The following is a 21615-nucleotide window of genomic DNA, read 5'->3' on the forward strand; positions in this document are numbered from 1 at the left end:
CCCCCGAGACCAGCATTGAGGAAACCATGCAGCTGGGACGACACGCCTGAGCCCACTGGAACGACAGGGCATGCGCGATGGCTGCTGCTGTTTCTGCTGCGGAGGTCTCTGGCCATCTCCGTGCTACATGTCCAGAGTTTAGTGGAAACACCAGGGCTCACCAGGTAAGGGGAGACTCCTGACGAGCTGTGCAGTACATACCTGAGTAAAGTCTGTACTACCCGCAACCCTCCATTGGGACAACTGTCAGCACCACATTCAAGCCTGCGGGGTCTAGGGTCGTGGATAATTTCATATGGACCAAGACTTCATCAGTAACATTACAAACCTACATGAAAATGTCCATCCCTCTGCAGATTCAAGCGCGAGTAGGCGTCCCTTCGGCTCCGGCCAGGTGGGAGATATGTGAACAAGCCCATTCCTACTGCAGGTTGGGGGAAATCATTGAGACTCTTAACTTTCTTTTGATCACTGCTCCTGAGAATCCCTGATCCTATACCTCTGGAAGTGCTCATGACCCACTATTCTCCCCTGGTCCACGGGACACCTTACTAGACCGGGGCAAGAACTGTCCAAACAAGTGTCTAAGACCCTCCACCAAGAGCCTCACAGCCCGAAGACCATGACCACCCCCCCCCCGAGTAGTAAGACGAGAAAGGAGTTCACGTATCATTTTGGGTACATTATTCTACATCCAAAGGACCAATAAGCAGTACCGACGGCCCCGCTCCCCTCACTCAAACAAGTCAGCGGTTCCTCTGCTGTTTGCTTGCCAATTTTGACTGGGCATTTTATATGCTATTTTGGTGCGGAGGCAGTGCCTCTCACGGTCCTAACCCACAGGTCCCAGACTCCGCTTTTGCTGGACCCCCGAGGCCGAATGGCATTCATGGAGCAGGGGGATACATCGGGACCATCCCTCGTGATCCATACTCCCTTCGCGGTAGAGGTGTGGACGCCTCAGACACTGGAGCAGGGGGGGTTTTCCCCCCACAGCGGAACGAGGAGGAAGAAACACATGCGCATTCCTTCCAAACGGTTCTCGCCAGTGAAACGCAATCAGGAAGTCAACCAGGAGCTCTTGCCAGTAAAGTGGGTTGAGGAGTGGAGACACTGGTTGGAGGGGGCACCTCATCCTTTCGGGATCTGGATGGACCATAAGAACTTGGTTCATTCAAGAAGCTAAGAGGTTGAACGCCCAGGCTAGGTGGGGCTCTGTTTTTTAACAGGTTAACTTCACACTAGCATCACCCGGGATCCAAGAATCAGGAAGGCAGACGTGTCCCGTCAGCACGATGTCTCTAACGAGGAGAGGGATCCGAGCCCATCATCCCCAGTTCCCGCATTGTGGCACTCCGGAGTGGAGTATTGCAACCACTGTCCGACAAGCCCAGAACCGAGAACCTGATCCTGGGTGGGGTCCAAAACAGGCTCTATGTTCGCGATCAGTCAGGTTCCAAGTACTACAATGGGGACACACCTTAAATTGTCTGGGCACTCCAGGGGTTAATGACACTGGAGTTTGAGACTGGAGATTCTGGTGGCCCAACATGACTGAGGATGTGAGGGTTCTTTTTGTAGACGGCTGCTCACTGTTCAATAGTAAATCTTCACGACAGCGACTGGCTGGATTGCTCCAACTCTGCCCATTCCCAACCTCTTCATGTCACAGTCACGCCTGGAGGAAAAACTCTGGTACCATCCCAAGAAGAATGGTGGTGGAGCATCATGCTGTGAGGATGTTTTTAGGGAGGGACTGGGAGACAAGTAAGATCGAGAGGGAAAGATGAACAGAGCAAAGTACAGAGAGATGCTGGATGAAAACCTGCTCCAGAGCACTCAGACATCAGGATCTGGGGCGAAGGTTCACCTTCCAACAGGACAACGAATTAAAACAAGACAATGCAGGAGTGGTTGCACAATTGAATGTTTGGAGTGGCCAGCCAGAACCCGGACTTGAACCCGATCTAAATTCTGGAGAGACTCCGAAAATAGCAGGTGAAGATGTCCCCATCCAACCTGACAGGAGCTTGAGAGGATCTGCAGAGATGAATGGGAGAAACTCCTAAAATACAGGTGTGCCATTGAGAGTATATCAAGAAGACTCGATGCTGTAATCGCTGCCAAAGGTGCTTAACAAAGTAAGTAAGAATGTAATTTGGAATAAATGTGAATAATTTTAACTTTTTTTTACATGTGAGTGTGAGATTTGATGAGGGATTTATTTATTTAAATTGAATAATGAAGATAAAAGTGAATATAGAATGCAAAGATAACTTCAAAGAGGGCCAGCCACTTTTGGTAAAGAATGGGAGTGATGTGTACTGAACCTGTCACCAGTGTAATAAAACGAAGTGCGTTATGGTAAACTGCATATTATGGGTTAATGGGGTAGCTATAGCGTCATATAGATGATGTCACCATAGTCTAGGAACCGTGAGGAACATTGGATTGAATTTTCTGCTTTTATATTAAAGATGGAATCTATAGAAGAAGCCATTATTTAACTTCTTCACTAAATCATCAATACGCTTTTTTAAAAGACAGCCCATCATCTATCCAGATGCCCAGATATTTGTAAGCAGGGACACAATCAACATGGGCACAATCTAAAAGTACATGTGCTCTAGAAAACGTGATACTGCAATACTAGTTTGAGGTCAATAAAGAGTTTTGTAAATCAATGAAGGCAGACTGAAGATCGATAGAGCCTCGTAAACAGAATAACAGAGTATGCCCGCATACAAGTGGAAGGTAATATTTTTGACAGACAAACCAATATTGTTTAATTGAGTAGTAGAAAATGTATAGGACCCAAATTCGAACGCTGTGGGACACCTTCGTGAATATCAAGGAAACCTGACACTATCAGAAAAATGTGTCCTGTTGTAGTGTATTGAGATTATGATGGTGTTAAAGGTTTTTTGAGTGGAACGGAAAGTGAAATGGATTTTTGAGTGGTTTTTTGAGTGTGGAACTGAAAGAATGTTGATTTTGAGAGTCAAGAGGGCCTGTTTTAGTGTAAGCCACATACAACAGACAGGAAGTGTGGTGTAGATACGGGGATTGGACAGTAGAGGGAGCAACCTACATCTTGGGGGAGGTATATATACTGGGGAAACACGACGAGGAGAAAGCACTGAGATTTATTTGGGACTGTAGATAAGGTCTGTTAACTTATGCTGTAACCCCGTGATATTAATAAAAGCCTTAAAAACGGTACAGCTTTTAAGTGGAGATTGGAAACATCAGCATCGACGGAAAACGTATAAAAATACGTTGTAGCAATGGATTTAAAATCAGTAAAAGTGGATAATGGGAATTATGCAAAAATGCACATCTTATAATAGTAGGTTTTAAATAATATGTGGGTAAGTAGAATGAATATATTTTATGGATACATTTTTAGAATAAATCATTAATGAAACATAGTTATGCTATTTATCTTGGTGTAAGGAATTATATGTTGTATTGTGGTAACATCACAAGTTAATAACTATGTGCAATAACCCTTTCAGAGATGATAGCTGAGTGAGAGACTTAGTGCACTGCATGCAGGTATGTGCACTAGGAGATCCTGGTTGAATCCAGGCTCTATCGCAGCCGGCCGCGACTCCGGGAGAGACTCATATAGGTGACAATTGGTCCAGCGGGGATGTAGTCAATTGATAGAGCAATGGGGTTTGGTAAAAACGCCAGGGTTGTGGGTGATTCCCATTGGGGGCCAGTATTAGACATAAAGAAAAAAATATTAAAAATATGTGTTACTAACTGTAAGTCGTGGAAAGAGCAATGACGAAATGTAATATTGGTGAACAATACTGGCACTCTGACGTATGATTTCCCCTTGCACGCAAATAAATGGTTTAACTTCAAGCCCAACTGTTTTTTTAAGAGGTTAATTTGTTAGGCTATTGGTTAAAGGTGCAACACAATATTGATATTGAATTAGCTTTGATCTAGTTAGTCTTATCAATCACTTCAAACATATTTAATAATGATCTCTTTACCAGTTGATGACTGGGGGTATTTTTGCTTAATTTATGTTCTAAATAGAGATGGCTAGGGGAAGGGCCATGGGTCATGGTTGGGATTGTTGTTTAAATAGAGATGGCTAGAAGGACCATAGGTCATATTGGATTGTTGTTCTAAATAGAGACGGCTTAGAAGGGCATGGGTATATTGGATTGTTGTTCTAAATAGAGATGGCTAGAAGGACCATAGGTCATATTGGATTGTTGTTTAAATAGAGATGGTAGAAGGGCATGGGTATATTGGATTGTTGTTTAAATAGAGATGGCTAGGGAAGGGCCATGGATCATATTGGATGTTGTTTAAATAGAGATGGTAGAAGGACCATAGGTCATATTGGATTGTTGTTTAAATAGAGATGGAGAAGGGCATGGTATATTGGATTGTGTTTAAAGTAGAGATGGCTAGAAGGGCATGGGTATATTAGATTGTTGTTTAAATAGAGATGGCTAGAAGGGCATGGGTAATTGGATGTTGTTTAAATAGAGATGGCTAGGAAGGACCATAGGTCATATTGGATTGTTGTTCTAAATAGAGATGGCTAGAAGGGCCATGGGTATATTGGATTGTTGTTCTAAATAGAATGGTAGAAGGACCATAGGCTTCATGTATTGATGTTGTTAAATGAGATGGTAGGAAGGGCATGGGAGGGATTGTGTTAAAAGAGATTAGAAGGGAGGAATTGGATGTGTTTAAATAGAGATGGTAGAAGCACCAGGTAATATTAGATTGTTGTTCTAAATAGAGATGACTAGGAAAGACCAAGTGGGTCATATTGGATTGTTGTTCTAAATAGAGATGGCTGAGAAGGGGCATGGGTCATATTAGATTGTGTTTAAATAGAGATGGTAGAGGCAGGGTATATTAGATTGTTGTTTAAATAGGAGATGGCTAGGAAGGGCCATGGGTCATATTAGATTGTTGTTCTTAAATAGAGATGGCTAAAAGGGCCAGGCATATTAGATGTTGTCTAAATAGAGATTTCTAAAAGGCAGGGTATATTGGATGTGTTTAAATAGAGATGGAGAAGGGCCATGGGTCATATTGATTGTGGAGAAAGCAGTAATGCTAGCGAACGCTGCAGTGAGGAAAGGCACACGAGTAGCCAATTCAACGCGGCTGTCTCCACTGAGCTATAAACGGCATTCACTTCATTAAACCAGGCACGCGCCTTGAAGGAAACGCGTCCCTACCTGTCAAACTCGATGCTCTGAGAGAATGGATAGGTACCTGAACTAAATATTATCTAAAATATTGAATGGGTATTGATTAAATCTTTAAAACCAAGGCAAACAAGCATACAAAGGCAACTTTTATAATGAATATAACTAAAAAACTGCAAATTATTTCTTTTTTGATTATGTTTTTAAGTTTCAATATATAGCCTTCAGTTGGGTAAAATATATTGACAGCTTAAAGCACTTTACAGAGTGCAATGGAGTAAAATGTTATGTGTGCTCTTTGTAAAACGGTTTGAATGTTTATTTTACAGGCACCTGCATTTAACAGGATGAAACAAATTACACGTAGGCTAAACGAGAATAACTCTCAAGCTTTAATTGCAAAACTTTATTTTCAGATAAACCAAAGTTGTAGATGAAATATTTGAAAAAAAATTTGATGGTTTGTCAACGAAATAAATGTAAATAAATAAGAGGATGTTGTGTTACAGAATTGCACAATATATTAGAGGCTAAAAACATAGTAAATGATAGAATTCACTGTTATTTATACAGTTTCATTTACTAAAGTGTTTTTAGAGTTTATTGTAAGGGATTTTATTGAGAGGATGGCATAGATGGACTGGACGGAGTCATTGTCACAACTGGGACTTTTTTCAAGTGGGGTGGTTTGTGTGCTGGGCTGTATGATATTTTTCTTTCGCACGGCAGCATTGAGCTGGTGCACAAAATTGACTTGATCAGAACGCTCTTATATTCTTGAATCGACGTATTATAACACATTAAGTGTCTTGGTAGAAAATTGGATTTTGAGGAATCGAATTTATATTGTTGTATTTATTTTTATGTTAATACTATTCAGAATGGACAGTTTTTTTACGCACATGGAGACAGCGCGTAAAATGTGTGATAGGCATGAATTGGTTGGGGAACTGTAGGTAAAATAGGTTAAAGTTCATTAAAAAATGCAAACAGAAATATATTTAATTCCCCCTGTGTGTCATCCCCCCTAATCCTTTCTCCCATTCACTCTCCAGTCAAAAACACACTGAATCAAAAGTGTAATGTAATAATGCAAACGTAAAAAAGTTGAGGTACAAAAGGAAATATAGAAAATGTTTTTATTATGAGACTAGAGGTAGAAAATATGTAATTTTTCTTTTCAACTAACATGATATAAGTAAAGGCAGTGTAGAGCTGGCAGTATAGAAATATACAATGAATCGACACTGTGCTCTGTTTGGACAATAGCTGCATAACCTTGATATCGTGAACTCATGTACAATAACATGTATTTCCTATTAAATAAGACACATTGGTGCTAAAATAAAACGTGGAGTGTTAAACCCCCTTCTTGAAACCTCATGAATCAATGACCATACACAGAATAGCCAGCTGCAGAGCATTATAATTTCTAAAATAGGCAAGAGGTAATAGAACATCAATATAAATATATAAAAAGAAAACATTAAAAAAATTTTTAATAAAAAAATATTATTATATTTCAAAACATGTTTGATATAGAATTTATATAATAAAATCGCACAATGGAAGCATTTTAGAACTAAATGTACAGGAGTTTACAAAGAAGGGTGATGTTTTGATTGGATTAAGTATAGTTTGAGAACAACAATTTTAAATAATAGTTTTGTGTGCTGTTGTAAAATCACTTTTGAAATGTTGTTTTATGGGCGAATGCACTGGAAGTTGGATTCCCAGGTAGATATGAGAGAACCTTTTTTTTTATCTTTGGCGCTTGGCTGAACACTGGCCTGCATGTCGCAGTTTTCGGTGGAGCGTTCCTTTAAGTGGACGGACGTCCGGAGCAGAACGCCAGCTCAGTGGTTGTTTGGAGGGCGCGAGCTCCTCTGTGACCCTCCTCCCGAGCGCATGCTGAGAGTATAATAATAAGATCATATTATAAAAGAATAAGAAAAAGAGGTAAGACATGATAGTTGTTTTTATTGATTTTGAAAACGAATAATGCAAATATCATTATAACAATGCATAATACAGTACTTGTATAATATGAATGATAGGCCCATTATAAAAACATTCTCACCTTATAGGAGATGCTGAAACATTGGGAAGTAGGAGTCTGCTCCTGGGGATGAGAGGGTGTAGGACCCTCATCGGACGAGTAGGAGGACACTGGAGAGCCTGCCATGGAGTTATCTGTTGGGGTAGTTGTTGGGCGATAGGAGGACTGAAAACGCTGCGCTCAGGGCATCCAAAAGTTGGTAGTGGCGAAATTCACGCCGACCGTAACGTTTCAATTTTGCATGTGGGCGCCGTTGGGGACGTGTTCCCGGAGAGTGGCGAAGCCGTTGTTGACAAGTTTCACTCCGTTGCGCTCCTCTCATTCCGCCGCGCCAGGCGTGGGTTGCTGCTGCAGGCAGGCGGTACCAAAGCCCGCAAAGTTCAAGCCTCGTTGCACCTTAGCAGACTCCGGCGAGGATGAGCGCTCGCCTCTTCACCGGATGCTGACTTGCCGCCCGGGCTGCCGGTTGGGCTGAGGGATGCTCGCGCCGCGTTGCAGCAAAGAAGAAGAGGGCGGCATGAACTGCCGCTGGCTCACATTTATTTCCATCTTGGCTGTGATGTCATTGGCAAGAATGAAAAATAAAAAAAGAAGAGTTGAGAGAGTTTCAGAGTTTTTTGGATGTGGAGCAGTGGTTGCGTGGGTTCACGTGTGGTTTAATACCAATTTAGCCTCTGTAATGGGGGGTGAGGGGCACACTCCAGTTGAACGAGTCCTCAGAAAGGTAGTAGCGGGGCTTATAACGGCAGCCCCACGCGTGGACTGACACGCCCCCCTCGCAGTTGTATTAACTTGGGTCCTGTGCTGTTGCAATGCGTACGCCGGACGCGTGCCACTTGAACCACTGAACAAAAAGTCGCCAAAGCACAACTGGTTGCAGATGAGACTTCTTCCAGATGCTCGAGAGTTTTGAACAGTAATAGAATGTTACTTTATTAACTATGCTTTGGGAATTACACGGATGATGATTACCCGCGAAGGTTAAATGTTATATAAAATGCATAAAAATAGAGCGTTAGAAATGCACTTATTAGTAGATATATAGAATGTTTATGGGAATGAGAGACTGAGGTTATAAAAGGAGAGAGAATAAAATAAGAAAGATAGAAAGACAAAGAAGGTGAATTTATTTTATGGTAAAATGAGTAAAAGTGTTCTTTATGGGTGAATCAAACAACTTATGAACTTTTTTTAGTATATATCACTTTTTAAAATAGCTTATACAAGAACCTATTAGGCTATCCTAGCTTGCATGCAGATAATCAATTTCCCAAGTGGGACCGAAAAGTAATGAAAATCAAATGGCAGACGAAAGGGGATAAAGATGATAAGATTTCTAGTTGTTTGCATTGTTGTATTCATATGGGAGTATAAGTAAGGTATACTATAGACCCATTGACTGTAAGTGTTGGAACACTGTCGGGTTGGCAAGCAAAGACCAGCAGATTGGATGACCCACAGTTTATTGTTAACACTTTTACAACTGCATTTGAATGCTTCGTCTTTCGAAGAATGGAGCTTTTGTCCAGCAGAGGCGAATTTTCCACTTTCATTAGGCTAGAGCTAATCATTACCATCGGAGAGGCGGAACGGAAGGGTAAATCTGAGGAGGGGCCATAAGAAGGATGAGGATGTTTTTGTGTATGATTTGATACACCCTATTTTGTTACAGCGATAGACCTCGACACAGTGTATTTCGGACAATTTTGTTTTTCTTTTAAAAGGCAGCATAATAGAACATGTCTTTCACTCAGAACAAAACCAACCGATATATGGGGATGAGGTGTGTGTGTGTGTGTGTGTGATTTGAGGAGGGGAAATTGTGAAATTTTTTCTGTGTTGGCTGTGGCATTCAAAATCAAGCCTGCATTGAAGAACCCAGCCCCCACCAACTTTTCTTTTCTTTTTCCTCCCCCTTTTTGGTACAGCAAGAGAGTTTAGACAAAGAAGCGTGGGTTTTATTCAGTTTCAGCCCCTCGCCATCGTCGGTTTTTGAAACCTATCTACCATGCCCTGTCAGTGGGTTCCAGAGGCCAATTGAGCGCTTTGTAAAGACTTTTTTTCCACTGCAGATCTTCCAGAGGCAGGGCACGAGGGTTAGTATAGCGAGTGTAAAAAATATGACATTAACGCCTGAGTCTCCATTGAAACACCTCTGATCTTTCTGCTTTTGGAGTTCACTGAGACATCATAAATAAACTCATAAGGGCCCATTTGTCCGGGGAAATAACCCATATGTGATATGGGGATTAATTTTCAATTTGTTAGTGTAAAACAAATTGTGGTGTTTTTTTTTATATAGTGGTCTGGGGTTGCCCATGGCACTGACTCTTCTTTGTATCATTTACGGAGGTGTATTACAACAGAGCAGTTTAAATAAAGAAAAGCCCCCACTGAATGATTTAGAAGGTAAATACAAACACAGGATACGATCAAAACTCAAATGTATCTTTACTAACAATTTCAATAAATGAATATGTCTAAATAAAAAATTGAAGGGATAGCCTGTATTCAGCTGCAGTATGAACTATTAAGTTTGTCAAACTAGAGTTTTTAGATGAAAGACCATATCTGAAATAAGAACAAGAAAATGAAAGTTGGACGTTTAAATTAAGCATTAAACATTATTGATGCTTTGAATTTCAACATTTATTTTTGTGAAGTTTTATGATTGAGTGAAGAAAAGTGTTGTGATATGTGCATTTGATTAATTATGAGACCTGTCGAGAACATCTGGAGTGAATTGGTAATGAACCATGCCATCACAAGGCATCTGAGCAATCTGAATCAACTTCTCTCAGAAGTTAGGAATAGATGCTGAACTGAATATTTATCTGAAATCCCCTACAGTGACGTGGACAATCATCCAATCCTGTTCTGTGGCCAAGCGATGTGCAGCTGTTTAATGGGGTCGTGATACTGTCTGGCTCTTTACACACATGCACACACATACACACGCACACACGCACGCACGCACGCATACACACACACACACACACACACACACACACACACAATTTTACTATGAATACAAATCACATAAACATCATAAAGGGTTCAAACATTTCAAAGGTCGTTGATGCAACAAAAGCAACTCTCCTCCACATAGCTAGGCTGTTCTATAAAGTCTGGAAAAGAGCAGTACCTAGCCAGTTGTTTGGCACACACACAGAGAGAGAGAGAGAGAGAGAGAGAGGTGGGGGAGAGAGAGAGAGAGAGAGAGAGAGAGAGAGAGAGAGGCGAGAGAGAGATACTGAAAAGAGTAGAAATCCACATGCTGTTGTGTGCACTGAAATTGCTCCACACTTCGGGAGAATATGCCAACAAATGTAGGGCCTTTCAAACATGTAGGCCTAATATATAGGAGGCTTGTGTTCTCACTGTAAAGGTACATGGACTGTCAGAAGGGCCTTGGGTCCCTTTTGACAGTATGGATGAGGTGAAATAGTTGGAAAATATTTTTTCTTGTACTGCAGCACCCTCTAGAGGATTGATGCAGTGCTTCACCCAAATGCAACCCGATGAGTAACCACTTAACGGCAATTGTACTGAGTTTTTAAACCTTTTGGTTTAATGCCCACAGCAGACTACAGTTGTGTTTAGCTATTGACATTATAATTGATCATTTAACTATATAATATTTGGAATTACTAAGACATGTGAATGTGACATTAGGGCTATATTATGAACAACTGAATAATCAGCAGGTGGGATTAGTATTTGTGCATAAATACAAATGCAGAATTCTTTATAAAATAACATTGGTGTTAATTTTTTTTTTTAGTAACTAACGATATATGTAGGATTAAAGACATATATCCACTTGACCATACGAATCGCAAATTACAAAACGCGTGAAGTTGTGTCAAATAAGTTACCGTATGTTTTTGTCACGTGTGTTTGTTTAAGGAAGAGGTACAAACAGGCACACGTTTTACAGGTTAGCTAGTTGTTAATGGTTATGGTTAATAATAGTTATAGCAAATGTAAAAGAGAAGCAAGAAATAAGCTTTAACAAGCTAAACTTGATTTTAATTGCATTTGAGATGGTGCAAATTTATCTGTCTGTGTCAGCTCAGCTGTCAAACTGTTATCTGGTGATATGCGGTTTGAGCTATGTTCAGCGTGTTAGTTTGGATTTCATGGAACCTCTTTTCCCTCATGCAATTTGTCTTGGTGAGTGCGGACAATGACTCGGTAAAGTATCAGCAGCTAAACAATTATTCAGGGATCTTTTCCTTGGGTCCATGTTTTAGACATTGGCAATCCTTGCAAAAATGTGTGTAGTCTAATGCTCACGGTGTTAGTGATCACCTCTAGGGCCCGTTATAATATTGAAGGCGTACCAATGACATGTATCAACTTGTTTTTTTAATAATCCCCACCTATGTGAACATAAAAAATAGAAGTATAGATGCTCTACCCAGCCACTTCCCATTCATTGTCAGATGTGTTTAGTCCCTGTACTGTAAATAGTAACTCCTGCTTTAGAGGGTCTCTGATCATTTCCTCCAGTCACGATAAGAGGGGTTAGAGGAAATAGTAGATGTCATAACAGTACCATCACGTTCCTTGACCTTCAACATATTTATCACAACATGTCTTATATCTATGGAAAGAGAATGTCTGACTGTGACTGTACCCATGGCCTTGACACCAAAACTTTGACATTAACTGTGTTATTTTTTTTAACAGCTGAATGAACTTATCGTGGGTGACACCAGTGGAAAGCTGCAGTGTACAAGAATGATGACTCCAAGCCTTGGATCACGAGAACATGTGTGGGCATGGTAAGTGGGGTTTAGTAGGGATTTGATCACCCTTGAGTTTAAATGTGGCAAAAAGAAAAAAATGTTTTTTGAGATTTAGACAAATATTGAATGATTATTTTTTTGTTTTTTTTTAGCTCACCTGGTTGGTGTTGGAGACATCTGCAACAAAGGAAGGGTGAGTGTGAAAAACTGTATAGCTCGAGTCAGATAGAGGAATATTTAATATCAATGAGTGCTATCACTAACTATTCACTGCCTTTACTTATCCATCAGAACTTTGTAGTTGCTGTGGGTGCAGAGGATGATGGTTTCACCCGTTTGACCTGTCTGCAGGGGGGGTGGAGCCAAGTCAGATTCATCCAGAGCAGGGAGGGTGTTTCTGATGACCAGGAAGCCCGTTCTCAGCACATTCCTGCCAACACCAAAGTCATCCTTATTAGTGACATAGGTAACCGCTTGTTTGCACCCATTTCCCCTAGATGTAGGCAACCTCAATGCAACTGACTGCTTCTGTTTTAAAGCTTTATAAGTGGGGTGGGTGTGTGTGGGTGTGTGTGTGTGTGTGTGTGTGTGTGTACACGCTTTGCAGATGGGGATGGGCGCAGTGAGCTTGTAGTGGGCTAACAGACCGGTGGGGAGAGGGGGGAGGAGCCACCGGATTTTGAGACCTGAGTGTGGACAGTGGTCTGTGAAGAAGTGGTTTGGAGGGAAGGTAGGTCTATACACAAACATGGAATAGGGTCAATCAAAGACTGAAAAACCGAGGGGTATCCTAGAATCATAGAGGCTTCTAAAACTTACCAGCTTAGATTTAATTACAGGTTATCCATACTACGAGGGGATATTGTGTGCCTGCCACTGACTTAGCAGGGCTTGTAACTGGGTGATGTTGCTATGGTTGGTCGAAAAGCCAAACTCTTCATTGAGACAATGCTGAAACATTAATCCAAGAATGAGTCAGTGCCACATTTTAATTTGTTAGAAATAAAAATGAAAGAAAAGTTATTTTAGTAGCAGGTATGGTTGTGAAATAGGCTTTTAGAAGTGCCGTCAATTTCTAATAATGTTAATACTTTGGTGTGTTATCAATGCACAAGCAGCTTTTTTCCCAACCATTTATATTTGTTATTTATTAAGTATACAAAAAGTGTTAATAGCGTGAAGTTTAAAATGCATTCTATCATTACTAAATGTGTAATATGATATATTTTAACATTAGTTTTTGTAAAACTCAAAAAACATTTGATCAAATAAGGGGATGATGAAATCTTTCAAAGGGAAGAATATTAATTAATTGGTTAACTTAGTATTATTCAGGGTAGGGAGTTATTGTGAGTTAGCCTGCCCCGTGAGCAGGTTTTCTGAAGGATTTCGTGCCAAGAAATTGACCTGGCTAAAAGGTGATCACTTTCAGATATCCCGAGCTGAACTCTGAGAGTTGACCAAAGTTAACACTAACCTCCGCAAACCTGCTTCGTAGGATACCCTCTCGGCCCTACATATAAACCACACAAAACACTGGATGATTTACATTTACAGTGTACACTCTACTATTAATCATGATTTCCCTCCCTGTGACAGGTGGACAGCTGTAGGTGAACCCTGACCCCGAGGGTTTCCTGAACTGGATGGTGTCAGCCTGGCTGTGGCTATGGCATCCTGCTGTGACATGGACAAACAGGGGCCCTGAGGCGGGGCCCGGGGAGGAGGGCCCCGACCCACCTGGCAGGTACCAGACACTGAATGAGATGACCTATTACATATATTGATAATACAGTACACAGTAGTAGACTTGTAACAGAGCTTTGGCTGTTAATGATAGATAAGCTGTGCCAGTTGATGCTGGTATCGGCCCCTGTGTTTGTAATGTGAGTTCAGAGCAGGGCGAGAGACGCATTTGATGACCACTGGTGGATCACAACAAGAACCACCATCCATCGGGAAAAGCAGAGGCTCCAAAGGAGACTCCTCTGAAATGCTGCGCCTGTTTGCCCTCGGCACTCTAGATGGTAAGTCTTAGTTAAGTGTTCAGAAAGAGACGCAAGGTCATTCACTAATTACACCACTGACCTTTGTATCAGTCGTTATAACGGAATCCTAATGAGGATGTGTTAGATAGGACATGTTAAAAACGGAGTAATATTCAAAATAATGAGAATTTTTTACATTATGTAGTCTGTCCTCGAGCGTTGTCTATTAATGTCCTGATATGTGTTATGTTTTGTGTGGACAGGAAGAGTAGGAGCTTTTGCAACATTAATGGGGATTAATAAAATAACAAAAATATAACCTCACTGGGCTCAGCAAAAAAAAAAGGTATCACTTGCTGATGTGAGTTTATAGTGATGATGAGAGATCGAAGGTTTATATGATCTCTGTGGTTGTGGAGATACTGGCTGATCTGTTTCAAAAAACTGACCCGTATATTAATCCTCCCTATAGAACCTGAACATGTTGAAAGGAGGATTGTAGCTTCACAGAGCTGCCTAGCCTGCTCCGCTGCCCCCTTAAGGTGAAAAAGGAAGACCATTTTACTCTCACCAACTTAAAGTTTTTAACAAGGTACTCAGAACTAGGAAAGGCATGTAGAAGGGAGGGAGGTGGAGGGTTGTGGTACAGAGGAGACTGGTTTGTTGTGGTTGAGCAGGCTGAGCACGGCTGAGGGCCCGGTGAGCTCCTGGAAAGACTATCAATATTTTTAAAGAAGAGGGGAACCAATAGGATTATCTTACTAGAGAGTTGGGCTAGTCACAGATACGCTAATAATGATGCTGCAAGAGAGGGCTTGACATGCCTGTGTGACTAAAGGATCAACGCCTGAGGAATTTTGCTGAGGGAATAGTGAAATGTAACACATCAATTAGCCATTTTATTTAAACAATTTACATTTAAGGCTGGAAAAACAGGTGAGTATGATGTTGCAGTTTAAATCTGAAGAAGAATTTTTCAAGTATTTGGATTTCGATTAAAGCTGTTGGTGTTTGCAGGAGAGATTGAGAGAAGAAATGGTTTTGAATAAAGGTTTACCTTCAATTTTCTATTTCCTTGCTTTTTTCGAACTCAGGGATGGAGACATTTAGATGACTTTTGCTGGTGTATCACAGAGTGCTGCTATAACCATAAAAATAATTCATTCATTTCTATGGTTAGTTCCTTAACCCTGTGAGAACCAGTGATTGCAGGTTTGGGTGTTTAAGTTCTGTGTTTTTTTTCAGACTGTCGTATAATATGCAGTTTAAACAATAATCTTGATGCCATTAAAATATTAAGCAAAAAGTAGGTATTTTTTTTTTTTTGGGGTAATGTAGTATTTTATATGTGAATATGTGTTTGTGTTTTTTGTTCAGGCACACTGAAAGGATGGACAGTTCAGAGCAGTTGAAGTGGTCAGTGCAGGTGGGTCACAGCTCCTTTGCTCTGCAGAAGCTGGACTCACAGTGAGTTAACAAAAACAATATATTTATAGTGATGTTGTGCCCGTGGTGGTTTTTGAGCATTGTGATGTGCCTGTTTGAGGGCGACGGCAGAGAGGAGGTGGTGGGTGTGCCGGGATGTCAGACCCACATCAGACACAACCGCATGGTGGTGGTCAGTGAGAGAACGCCAATGCTTGTGCAGGTGAGATCTCATTCTGAACCACTCATTCCCTGTCAGATCCTCACCTATGTACACCTGATTTACGCGATGACTAAGCAAATGATAAGACAGTATTAATACAGTTTCAGCTCATGTACATTAGATGGGCAGTATTGGACTTCAGGCTCACATAAACAAGCTTCATTGTCGATCTCGTATTGCTCTCTGACAAATGCTGTCTCCAATTTCTGCACGAGCCCCAGTGACTCTCTGAGAGCAGAGCGAGATATATTGTTATCTAATACGAGGATTAAAGAAATGGGCAAGATAACTCTAATCCCCCCCAACAAAAAAAATTGTAAATTGAAAAACAGTAGAGTAACAGTGAAATGTATTAGGGGTTTCCAACACGCAGAGAATAGAAATAAAGAATAATAACACAAGGAATAAATGCAGAATGTGTAACGATGAGGCCATGTTGAGCTACAGACAGGACTTAATCTTCAAGCACACTGCCTTCATTCTACAGTGCTATCAGGAGTCAGTGTGTGAACAACACACGTAGGTATCCATGCCTTTGCTCTCTGGTGGTCATTGGAGTGCATTAGCTCAGCCTCACCACTTGTTGGCATTGCTTTGAGAAACACGCGATAATAGGCAGTGTCACTAAAAACTGCATTTTGGTTAAGCTTGTAAGTAAGCATTTCATGGTAAGGTTGCACCTATTATATTTGGTGCCTGTAACAAATAAAATCTGATTTGATTTTATTTGATTTGAACAATCCCATTTCAAAGCATCTCCTATTGTCACTGAATGTATAATTTACTGTAATGACTAGGGCCTGGAGTTTTTTGATTAGGACATGTGATTAGTGAAAACTCAGGCCCTAGTCATGGAATATTTGCTTATGTCCATCCCTAAAATGGCCTTCTCTGTGGATGTTAGCCTTACATTTTGGTGTTTAACAGGTAGTAACCTGTAAGGATGGCAAGAACAGCCCCTGTCTGGTGTACGCCAGCTTCAACCACAAGACTTCATGTTTACTGGAGAGTGGAGCTGGAGCGATGGAGCCACCCACCTCCTTAGGGTCCTGGAGGAGAGGCCAGAGTTAAGGCCCTGCTGGAGCAACTGGGAGGGGGAGAGGTGGAGTTAAAAAACAATGTAAAACTAAAAGCTACTCGCACTCAAACAATCAAGAAAAAAATGAAGTAGGTTAAACTCATCCCCACTCATTACTAGGGAGAGCCGACAGGTGGACTAAGTAGGTCGAAATACAAAAATGATTTTAAATGTAATTGAATTAGACAGCAGCACCAGGTAGAAAGCTCCTGGGTTTCGCCCGTCCACCATTTTGCTTTAGTTCCCATTAACTCAGCTTAATGCGTACCTGACACATAAACAGTGCATCTACAGTCTCTGTATTCATGTAATCGAACTCAACCGTCCAAATGTATGTAAAGGTCCTGCCAGGCAGACTGTTGTTCTGATGCGTGACTGGAGTATTTTAGAGGCAGGGGCTGTAATCCAGGGGACCACTCTCTTCACCTCCTGCCCCCCCCTCCTCCATCCCAGGGAATTCTCTCTCAGCAGGCTAGAAACACTGTCAAAGATGCCCAGATTCACAAACACATCACACACGCACACACAAATCAAGCGCACGACACACAAAGACACACACCACGAGGGAACATAAGAGAATCCATCAACACTATTATAGGATGTGGGTGGAAATACACAGGACAGACTGGGGATATATATTATAGAATATTGTGAATAGAGAGAAATAGTAATGGTGTCTTTATGTAGGCACTCTGCCATGGTTAGTTGGGAAAAGCCTATTGACAAATGAAAGGAGTTTTTGTAGGGTTTTTGGATAAACGCAGAAAATAAAGTAGGGTCAACACAGGCTAAGAGATTTATACGCTGTTTATGAAATAATTTATAGCTAACGCCACTTTTTGTGAATTTGAAGCATTTATGTAATTTAAAAAAAGCATGTAAAGACATAAAGTGTAATTCATGAAGGTCATGTTAATGATAATGAATGAATGAATGAGTAAATGAATGATTTACTGATATATCTCATAGAACAAAACGAGGAATTCTAAGCTGTGTTAACCTAGACCTTATTTTCGGTGATCAAAACCCCATTCTTTCCCATTCATTTCCCCCATAGAAACGAACAGAGGTAACCATTTCCGTTTTTAGGATACATGCGCAGCTATTCATGCTTAGTTCGTCATGAGCACATTCATCTGTCCTGCGTCCCACTAATGAATGATATAGACTGACTAATAATAAGTAGAGTGTCTGTTATGTTTGTGTTGCATATGCATGTACTGTGTGAGTGTGCATGTGTATATACTCTGTGCTCTGCATGGGCCTCCCTGTAGGAGCAGTAGCTGCTGTCGCTCACAGAGTGACAGATGGTCAGCTACAGTGGGGAAAAAAAAGTATTTAGTAGCCAACAATGTGAGCACTTAAAAAGATGAGAGAGGGTAATTATCATAGGTAAGTCAACTATGACAGACAAAATGAGAAAAATATTTCCAGAAAATCACATTGTAGGATTTTAATTTAATTTATTTGCAAATTATGGTGGAAAATAAGTATTTGGTAATAAAAAAGTTTTCAATACTTTGTTATATACCCTTTGTTGGCAATGACACAGGTCAAACGTTTTTGTAAGTTTCACAAGGTTTTCACACACTGTTGCTGTATTTTGGCCCATTCCTCCATGCAGATCTCCCCCTAGAGCAGTGATGTTTTGGGGTGTCGCTGGGCAACACAGACTTTCAACTCCCCCCAAAGATTTTCTATGGGGTTGAGATCTGGAGACTGGGCTGGGCCACTCCAGGACCTTGAAATGCTTTAGAAGCCACTTGTCGGGGGGGTTTGGGATCATTGTAGTGCTGAAAGACCCAGCCACGTCTTCATCTTCAATGCCCTTGTGATGGAAGGAGGTTTTACTCAAAATTCAGATAATGCATTATTTTTCCTTTACACGGATATCGGCCCTGGTCCCTTTGCAGTAAAAACAGCCCCCAAAGCATGATGCTTTCCACCCCCATGTTTAAGTAGATGGGACTTCTTTGGATGCAACTCAGCATTTTTTCAAACAGAAGTTGAGTTTTAAAAAAGATATGGTAATTGAATTAATCTCTTCTGGATCATTAAATGCAATAGCAAACTCAGACGGGCCTGGACATGTACTGGCTTAAGCAGGGGGGACACGCCCTGCACTACAGGATTTGAGTCCATGGCGGCGTAGTGTGTTACTGATGGTAGGTTTGTTAATTTGGTCCAGCTCTCTGCAGGTCATTCACTCAGGTCCCCCGGTGGGTGGGATTTTTGTCACCGTGCTTGTGATCATTTTGAACTAGAGATCTTGCGTGGAGCCCCAGATCGAGGGAGATTATCAGTGGTTTGTATGTTTCATTTCCTAATAATTGCTCCCACAGTTGATTTCTTCAAACCAAGCTGCTTACATTGCAGATTCAGTTCCCAGCCTGGTGCAGGTCTACAATTTTGTTTCAGGTGTCCTTTTTGACAGCTCTTGGTGTTGCATAGTGGGAGTTTGGAGTGTGACTGTTTGAGGTTGTGAGGTGTTATAGATAACAAGTTCAAACAGGTGCATAATAAAAAGTGGAGGACAGAGGAGCCTCTAAAGAAGAAGGTAATTGTGAGAGCCAGAAATCTTGCGTTTGTAGGTGACAAATACTTATTTTCACCATAATTTGAAATAAATTATTAAAAATCTACAATATGAACCTGGATTTTTATTCCTCAATTTGTCTGTCATACGTTGACGGGGACATGATGAAAATTACAGGCATCTTTTTAAGTGGGAGAACTTGCACAATTGGTGGCTGACTAAATACTTTTTTTTCCCCACTGTACCTGACACCAGTGGAGGCTGCTGAGGGGAGAACGGCTCATAGATAATGGCCGGAACGGAGCTTCCTGTTCCTGCAGCATGTGTTAATAATTGAGCCTCTGGGTGTGTTGGTGCTCCTCTTTGCGATTTCAGAGAACTGTTACCTAACTCATCATGAGACACATAGTGGTCATGGAGACCGAGGCTGAGGAGGGAGAGAGAGAGGGGGGTTGGGAGAGAGCGAGAGAGAGAGAGAGAGGGAGGGGAAAGGAGGTAGAGAGAGCGAGAGAGAGGGGGTTGGGAGAGAGTGAGGGAGGGAGGGAGGGGAAAGGGGGTAGGGGGAGAGAGAGAGATAGTGATGTTAGTGGGGAAGAAAGAGAGGGGGAGAGGGCAATATAGGGTTTGGAAGAGAAAGGGAGTGAGGGAGAGGCTCAAAGAGAGGGAGATGTTAGAGAGAGAAAAAGAGCGACAGACGAGATCTACTGTAGCTAGAGAGAGGGAGGTCATTATGGCTAAACCCAGCTAGCAGTGTGACATCAGCTTATTGCTGATAGATAGCGCTGCCTGTGTGTTTGTAGCTGTCGCCTGTCACCAAGTCTGAGTTCCACACACAATGGTACACATCTTCACCCACCCCCATCACAAATAACAACCAAACACATCCCCCTTCTCTGACTCTGTCGACAGAACTGAGATATTATATATGAGTCATTTGCTTAATAACAAGGAAGGGGGTAAAGTAAATGTAGCTATGGTGTGTTTTATGTTGTCTATCTAGAAGCTTATTTTCTCTGACTTCACACTGTGTGAGAATGCAGGAGAGAGGCATATTTGTTATACCTGTGGGGACTTTTATCTCTCTCTGCTTGTGTTTATTTCAGCAGTAAATGAATAGACTGAGTGTCTTCTCAGCGGCGTTGCCATGCAGATGGTATAGTTTACATTGTACCTCCACTCCCAGGTGTTTTACTGTTGCAAACTAAAACATTTATGTTAAGTGAACCTGTGTACCTGTCTGCAGTATGTCATTACTATGTAAATATGTGTTTTAACAACACTTATAAAGTTGTACCCTCAACAAAGAAAGCGAGGACATGCAGCTACTACATACTACCTGTGTGCATCTCTTGATTGATTTAACATTCTGCCCTAATGCATTTTCATTAAGGGGCCAGCTATGTGAATGGGGCCATCCGTAATGCATGCCATCCTGCTTCTGCATGATGATGTCACACTGTTTCTGCATTACCTTCACTAAGCAACCATTGTCATGCATTCTAAACTCCCCAGTCTAAGTCCGCCTAGGTGAAAAAATCTGTCTGTGCCCTTAAGCAAGGCGCGTACTTAACCCTAATTGCTCCTGTAAGTCGCTTCTGATAAGAGGTGTTTGACTAAAATGTAAAATGTAAATGTAAGTGAATGCAGGTAGAAGAGCTTCACAGAGCAGCAGGGAGCTCCTGCATTGGCTCAGCTGTGATTTATTATTCATCCTAAAACAGTGCTCTCATCTACATTTCATAACCCACTCTGACTCAACCCCACTAAAGACAGAGTTGAATACAGAGCAGTCCCAGCTCCCTCAGAGGGATTCGAACCTGTAACCTTTAGATCAGAAGGCTCCCATACCGCCAGAGGACAGACAGGTCATATGATCAGTATCTGATCAAAGATCAAGGGTCATGGCCATCATTTGTGTCTCTGACAGATGCCGAGGACACGGAGGCCGTGAGAGAGCTGGTGGGAGACACGCTGTATGGACACTTGCTGAAGAAGCTGGCCGGATAAACAAACATGACCCTCACCTCTCCCTCTCCAACCCCCTCTCTTTTCTCCTCATTTATGTAAATACTCTGAATAAAGGCTGAATCACACACTGACTGTTAGTTGTCTCATGTTTTTTGGTAGAATCCTATTATGAAACGTGTCGTTTTGCCTAGCTCAGCTTGTATCTATTTCATGCTGTCTCACTGTCTCAGATCTCCCCTCTGGCATAGTTATTTGTATTCCATGCACCAGACTAGTTTAGAAATAGGGTCTAGAAGACACATTGAAGTGATATATACTCATAAAGGAGATTGTATCTCAATGTGAATAACCTGTATAATTAAAGGTTATATGAAATGAAAATGCTAATC

General features: G+C 41.4%; 1 pseudogene; it reads left to right on the top strand.

Annotated features, from left to right (window-relative positions):
* The first annotated feature begins 77 nt into the window (after positions 1 to 77).
* On the top strand, positions 78 to 21265 carry LOC123484748 (annotated as a pseudogene).
* The last annotated feature ends 350 nt before the right edge of the window (positions 21266 to 21615 follow it).

The sequence above is a fragment of the Coregonus clupeaformis genome, unplaced genomic scaffold (assembly GCF_020615455.1).
Source record: "Coregonus clupeaformis isolate EN_2021a unplaced genomic scaffold, ASM2061545v1 scaf0435, whole genome shotgun sequence".
NCBI lineage: Eukaryota > Metazoa > Chordata > Actinopteri > Salmoniformes > Salmonidae > Coregonus > Coregonus clupeaformis.